We start from the raw sequence: 6,522 nt of genomic DNA, 5'->3' as shown, positions 1-6,522 counted from the left end.
AAACTACGATTTCAATCAGACTAATACAATGATTCAGTTACTTTGTAACATCATGTAAACACACAGATTGACCATAAACTTTTCCGTGTACCTACCAGAGCATTGGAATGTCCAATCTGAAGCCAGCTGTCAAACATCTAAACTTTGGCTGAAATTGTGTCTTGCAATGAGATAGTGATCCTGACACGCCAGCAAACCTGTAACACGATGGTGAAGGAGAAAAGAATCACGGTGTCGGTCCATTCAAGGTTCAGGGACCTTAAAAGACCTGGGCATAAATGAATAACCGGAAACCTCAGTAAACGGAAGGAATGTTGCAAAGAAGAGTGACCTAAAGTCCTCCACAACAATGTGGGAGACTGATAGTCACGCAGGAAAATAAAAATAATAATAAATTATTGCTGCTTACATTCAGTGTAAGTGAATGTAAAATGTGTTCCTTCGACTAGTTTAGAGAAATACTGATTATAACAAAAGTGTAATGGAGTGTTTCAGTTTATTCTGGTAGATTATTTTATTACAGGACTGTCTCAGAAAATTTGAATATTGTGATAAAGTTCTTTATTTTCTGTAATGCAATTACAAAAACAAAAATGTCATACATTCTGGATTCATTACAAATCAACTGAAATATTGCAAGCCTTTTATTATTTTAATATTGCTGATTATGGTTTAAAGTTTAAGATTAAGATTCCCAGAATATTCTATTTTTTTTAGATAGGATATTTGAGTTTTCTTAAGCTGTAAGCCACGATCAGCAATATTAAAATAATAAAAGGCTTGCAATATTTGAGTTGATTTGTAATGAATCCAGAATGTTTGACATTTTTGTTTTTCTAATTGCATTACAGAAAATCACAATATTCTAATTTTCTGAGACAGTCCTGTATATAAAATTCAAATGTCTTCTGTTCTTGTATCGTATTCTAGTTATTCAGGATCAGGATTTAGAGGCTCTCTCCCCTGATCATCTCTACTATTGAAAACACAAGAACAAGAGAAGCTAAAACTTTCACAAAAATGTGGCTTGTCTTGACTCCAGCGCTGAATGTCACGTTGATGTGAAACTGCTCATCGTTCCCAGGTCGGCTTCTGCCTTTCATCTTTTATTGAGTCCTAAAAAACACATGTTCAATTCACAATTCCAGAGCAAGTGTTGGGCTGTTATTGTTTGTCCACTGGCAGGTCCTCGTAAAGCCCGACACGCCGACACATCTGAGGAGCTTCACGTCTTTCCTCTGCACGTGAAACCTCCAAACACAGAATTAAAATGACACCGAGATACAGAAAATAATGGCTAATGAGTTTCCAGAGGCTGCTCTCAGTCGGCCTTACAGGCGCCTGGAGACTGAAACATCTGCAACTTAGATCCACCAGCGTCAGCCACATCACCTGCTTAGAGACTATTACATTACTGATAATGACCATCGTAAAATGATGGAAATGGATGTACTTGCCAAATACGACTTACAGCGATAATTGCACATGAGATGTAACACTTTTGTCTTTTTTTCTCCTCTTCTGCTCTCATGTTGTTCTTTGTCATAATTCACTGGTTATTATTCTGTATACAGGACTGTCTCAGAAAATTAGAATATTGTGATAAAGTTCTTCATTTTCTGTAATGCAAAAATGTCATGAATTCTGGATTCATTACAAATCAACTGAAATATTGCAAGCCTTTTATTATTTTAATATTGCTGATCATGGTTTACAGCTTAAGAAAACTCAAATATCCTATCTCAAAAAAATTGAATATTCTGTGAATCTTAATCTTAAACTGTAAGCCATAATCAGCAATATTAAAATAATAAAAGGCTTGCAATATTTCTGTTGATTTGTAATGAATCCAGAATGTATAACATTTTTGTTTTTTTTAATTGCATTACAGAAAATAAAGAACTTTATCACAATATTCTGATTTTCTGAGACAGTCCTGTATTTGATATAGTCAGGTCTGTAATTGGTGTGTAAGCCCTTTTTTCCGTGTTATCCATTTTTCCAAACAGGGGTACACCCTATAGTTGACGTCCCTTCTGGTTCCCACAACTGCAGTTTTACAACGTGCACAGTTTGAGTTGTTTAGACTGAACGCAGAAGCAACAGTGTATTCAAGTATGGTTCTTATTGGGGCCGTAAAGCGTCTAGACAGCACTCCCCTCTCTTTTACCTTCAGCTCGGCCTTTAAGGGCATTTGTTTATCTGAATGTATTGGCGAGTCTTTGTCTCCTGTTATCAGCTGTGGTATTATATAACACATGCTGAGGCGTTCCAGCCTGAGAGAGAATAGTGAGGCCGAGCTCACGTATGAGCGGGGTCAGCGACGCATACGGCTCTGCTGCCATGAACACTCTCGTCAACGGGCCCTTTAAATCACACATTTTAGTCCCTTAAACTTCCCCCCAAACAAAACAGTTTTTAAATTAAAGATACTATTGAAATTCCGTCTCCTAAGGCAAAGGTGCGTCGTCAAACACTCATATTTTACATTCAGTTAAAAAAAAAAGCCAAAGCATTTTCAGCTTTAACTCTTGTACTGTGTTTGGGTCAAAATGACCCAATTCTCCTATCCTTCTTTCCTCCTACTCTCTCCTTCCTTCCTTCCTTCCTTCCTTCCTTCCTTCCTTCCTTCCTTCCTTCCTTCCTTCCTTCCTTCCTTCCTTCCTTCCTTCCTTCCTTCCTTCCTTCCTTCCTTCCTTCCTTCCTTCCTTCCTTCCTTCCTTCCTTCCTTCCTTCCTTCCTTCCTTCTTTCCTTCCTTCCTTCTTTTCTCCATTCCTTCCTTCTTTTTCCCTATCTTCCTTCCTTCCTTCCTTCCTTTTTTCCTTCCTTCCTTCCTTCCTTCCTTCCTTCCTTCCTTCCTTCCTTCCTTCCTTCCTTCCTTCCTTCCTTCCTTCCTTCCTTCCTTCCTTCCTTCCTTCCTTCCTTCCTTCCTTCCTTCCTTCCTTCCTTCCTTCCTCCCTTGCATCCTTCTTTTCTCCCTTCCTTCCTTCCTTCTTTTCTCCCTTCCTTCTTTTCTTTCTTCCTTCCTTCCTTCTTCCCTCCCTTCCTTCCTTTTTTTCTTCCTTCCTTCTTTCCTCCTCCCTTGACCCAATGACAGCACAATGGTTAAAAAGCATAAAAGAAAAGGAAATGATGTGATTCTCCAGTTAGGAGACGGATGAGAATCTTAGCGGGCCGCTGTTCTCTGGCGTTTATTTTGATAACTCCTTTTATTGTTTCCTTATAGAAACTTTATTCATTCTTTTAAAGTTTGTCTTCATTTCATATTAATGTTTAAATGTCTGTCAAGCACTTTGATGTGTGAACCGTTCTGTACAAATAAATCTGCAGAATACATTTCTGTTCTGCTCGCATGGACACTTTTCCCCCTCTGTACTCTTCACACTCCTCTGACTTCAGCGTGCGTGTTGTCTTTCTCTAAACCCTAGGAGTTGCTTATTTTTCATAGAGAAAAAAAGTCTCCTGCTCTATCCTACATATCATACATATATGCTCTTTATTCCTCTCTAGCTTTTGTCCAAAATACACATTTCTGGCACTTCTATGATCTTTCCTGAACCCTCGGTGTCTGAACAGCAGCATTTCAACAGCTTGGTATGTCTGTGGTATGGCATGTTCCAAAAATAAATCCACGTCTGCATGGGGTTATCAGCAAATGAGAAAAAGGTAGAGATGAGACAGAGATTACAACCTACTGCAACTCCTGCACACGTGCAATATTCTATAGCATTGTTTTTCTGAACAGAATCATGCAACGCTGAACACACTGGGATTTTTATGGTGTGTGTCTGTGCTGCAGTTGTTGTGAGGTACATGCATGAGGTGCTGCATTGATAAAGGATTTTGCCTTTGTTAATTCACACAAGTGATGTTCAGTGAACTTCCTGGAATGTTTTATGCACACCAACTGAGCCAACAATGTGAACGTTAACATGAAGCCAGCACAATTATTCCAGCATCTTCTACTGAGCCCGACAATGTTTTTAACGCAGGAACACAGCGATACATTGAACATTTTTCTCATAAACAAGCAACCGTAATAAGAAACTGCAAATGGATTATCTTGCAACCGACAAGAAACCATTCTGTAGTGCCTTACAATTCTCTAATTTTTCCATAAATCCGCCATAGTTGAATGGTTTTATTCTCATGAAGGAAGGAGAGACGTGAGCCGCCCCTTTCAGTGGCAAGACAATAGAAAAAGTGTGCATGCTTTGTTTTCTTCTTCACTGAAACATACCAGGTGTCACATTCTCATCATGCTTGAAACTGCTCGTCCTGTCTGAAGTTTATGTAACATTCCAAAAAATCACAGAGCTCTAACTTTTCCCCTTCAGCCTGATTGAGAGGAGCATTTGTGCTCCTGCTGACAAATGACTGACACCATCTTTGTGTAGCGGGAGCGTGAGTGTTTTACCTCAAGCGGCAGTTTTCCTTTCCCCACAGCTCCGTGTTTGCCAGGGCAGCACGAGGACTTCCCTGGAAAGCTACAGGCCGTGAGTGAGCCCATAAATAAACAAAATTCCACAGAGCACATTGAGGTTTCTATTTAAGCCCACTTGGTAATATAATACTAACAGGGGGGATTCTGAAAACTGACTTTGGGAAGTCATCATTTTCCTGTATTGCAATGACTCAATGGAAAACTCTGCCAACAGACATGATTTCATGTACAAGTACAAGTGTGTCGGGGGGAAACCTAGCTTTAAATCTGAGGTGCCAACATCTGACAGATCCCATGCTCTGTTCAATCTGCTTCCATGTTTTTTTATTTATCTATTGTCTCTTTGCTTTGTTCTGCTCTTTTACTTATTTTTTCTTTTTCTACACTCATTTTTATGTAGTATCAACCTGCCCAGGGAACTACAGGTGGAAAATAGCAAGCTGCTGCAACCTGGCACAAATGTAAATGTACTTTATTTATATACTGTAGCACTTAGGCCCCGTTTACACATAGCCGGGTATTTACAAAAACAGATATTTCCCCCTCTACGTTTTGAAAAATTCCATCGTTTACACAAGATCGTTTTCAAAATCTCTTCGTTTACACGAACCCGCATAAATAGGCTGTTAACGTCATGCCAGCCAATCAGAATCCTGGAAAAAACATCAACAAATGACACGTGTAACTTCCAGTTAAGGCTGATTTATGGTTCTGCGTTACACCAACGCAGAGCCTACGGCGTAGGGTACGCGGCGACGCACACCGTACGGCGCGCATCGCCGCGTACCCTACGCCGTAGGCTCTGCGTAGATTTAACGCGGGACCATAATTCAGGCTTTACTTCCAAGACGGAACGAGAGTCTTTGGTTTGGAGTGACAGAGAAGTGGAGTTACTTTTAAGTGTGACTTTAGAATTTAAAACAGGTAAAATACAAGAAAATATTGACGGTGGCCAAACTAATTGTAACCACAGGTCACACACATGACGCTGGTGACGTTTCTGTTGCATAATGTGACGTTCTGAAGCCTAAATGTCCGTTTTCCTCCGTTTAGACGCAAACGTGAAGACAGAGTTTTTGAAAATCTCCACTTTGGCCGGAGTTTTCAGAAACTATGGTTTTTGGAGACTTTGAGCTCCGTTTTCGTGTAAACGAACGACCAAAACGCATGAAAACACCTCCGTTTTTGCTCCGTGTAAACGGGGCCTTACATCCATCCACCCACGGGTGAACCAAAGTGCTTTACATAATAAACATACAATCAAGACAAAAAGTGCTTGCAGAATAAAACAAGAATAAAACATACCATCAAGACCAAAGTATAAAAAGTGTCACCACACTACTGGGTATTAAAAGCCACCATGAATAAATAAGTTTTCTGTTTAGAAAAGGCCCAGGGGCCTGTACTACGAAGCAAGTTCACCATACCCAGGATATCTTTTCCTTATCCAGATTCACTAACCCGGACAATTGCAATCACGCTAAGCGGTCACACGACGGTGGTTATCAACTCGGTATATCAACCCAGGTTTCTCCAATCTGGATATGAGCGCGTGCACATAAAAGGGGCGGTGTTTTCAGCGCATGACCAATCGCAAGCATGGAGAAGTCCGCTGTCAGAGCCGCTTATTTCAGTAGCGAAGAGCAAACAATAATTTTACGGAAATATGATGAGTATAGGCATATAATACAGGCAAAAAGCAACACAGTTGCAGCTGCAAAATGCAGGAAAGACAGCTGGCAAAAGATCGCTGACTGTATAAATGCGTAAGTTCATAGGGATATAAACATCACTGCCCCATCATTAGGGCATAAGTAGATCTGACTATAATTACAGTTGTCTATTCTGTTAAATGCATGTGTTGCTTAGATGTATTCGTATGGCGTGTATGACAATTGTAGCCTCATTCCTTCAGCTGCAACCCCAGCGGAGTGAAACGCACATGGGAGCAAATAAAAAATAAATATAAAAACATAATTCAAAGCGGTAAGTAGGCTCACTTTCATATCTTAGAAGTACAACAAGTACAAGGCTTTAGTGTTTCTATGACTCTCTGTTTTAGGATGATATCAGTATA

This window comes from Cololabis saira, chromosome 12 (genome assembly GCF_033807715.1).
Source record: "Cololabis saira isolate AMF1-May2022 chromosome 12, fColSai1.1, whole genome shotgun sequence".
NCBI classification, from domain to species: Eukaryota; Metazoa; Chordata; class Actinopteri; order Beloniformes; family Belonidae; genus Cololabis; species Cololabis saira.
Note: the sequence above shows the minus strand (reverse complement) of the source record.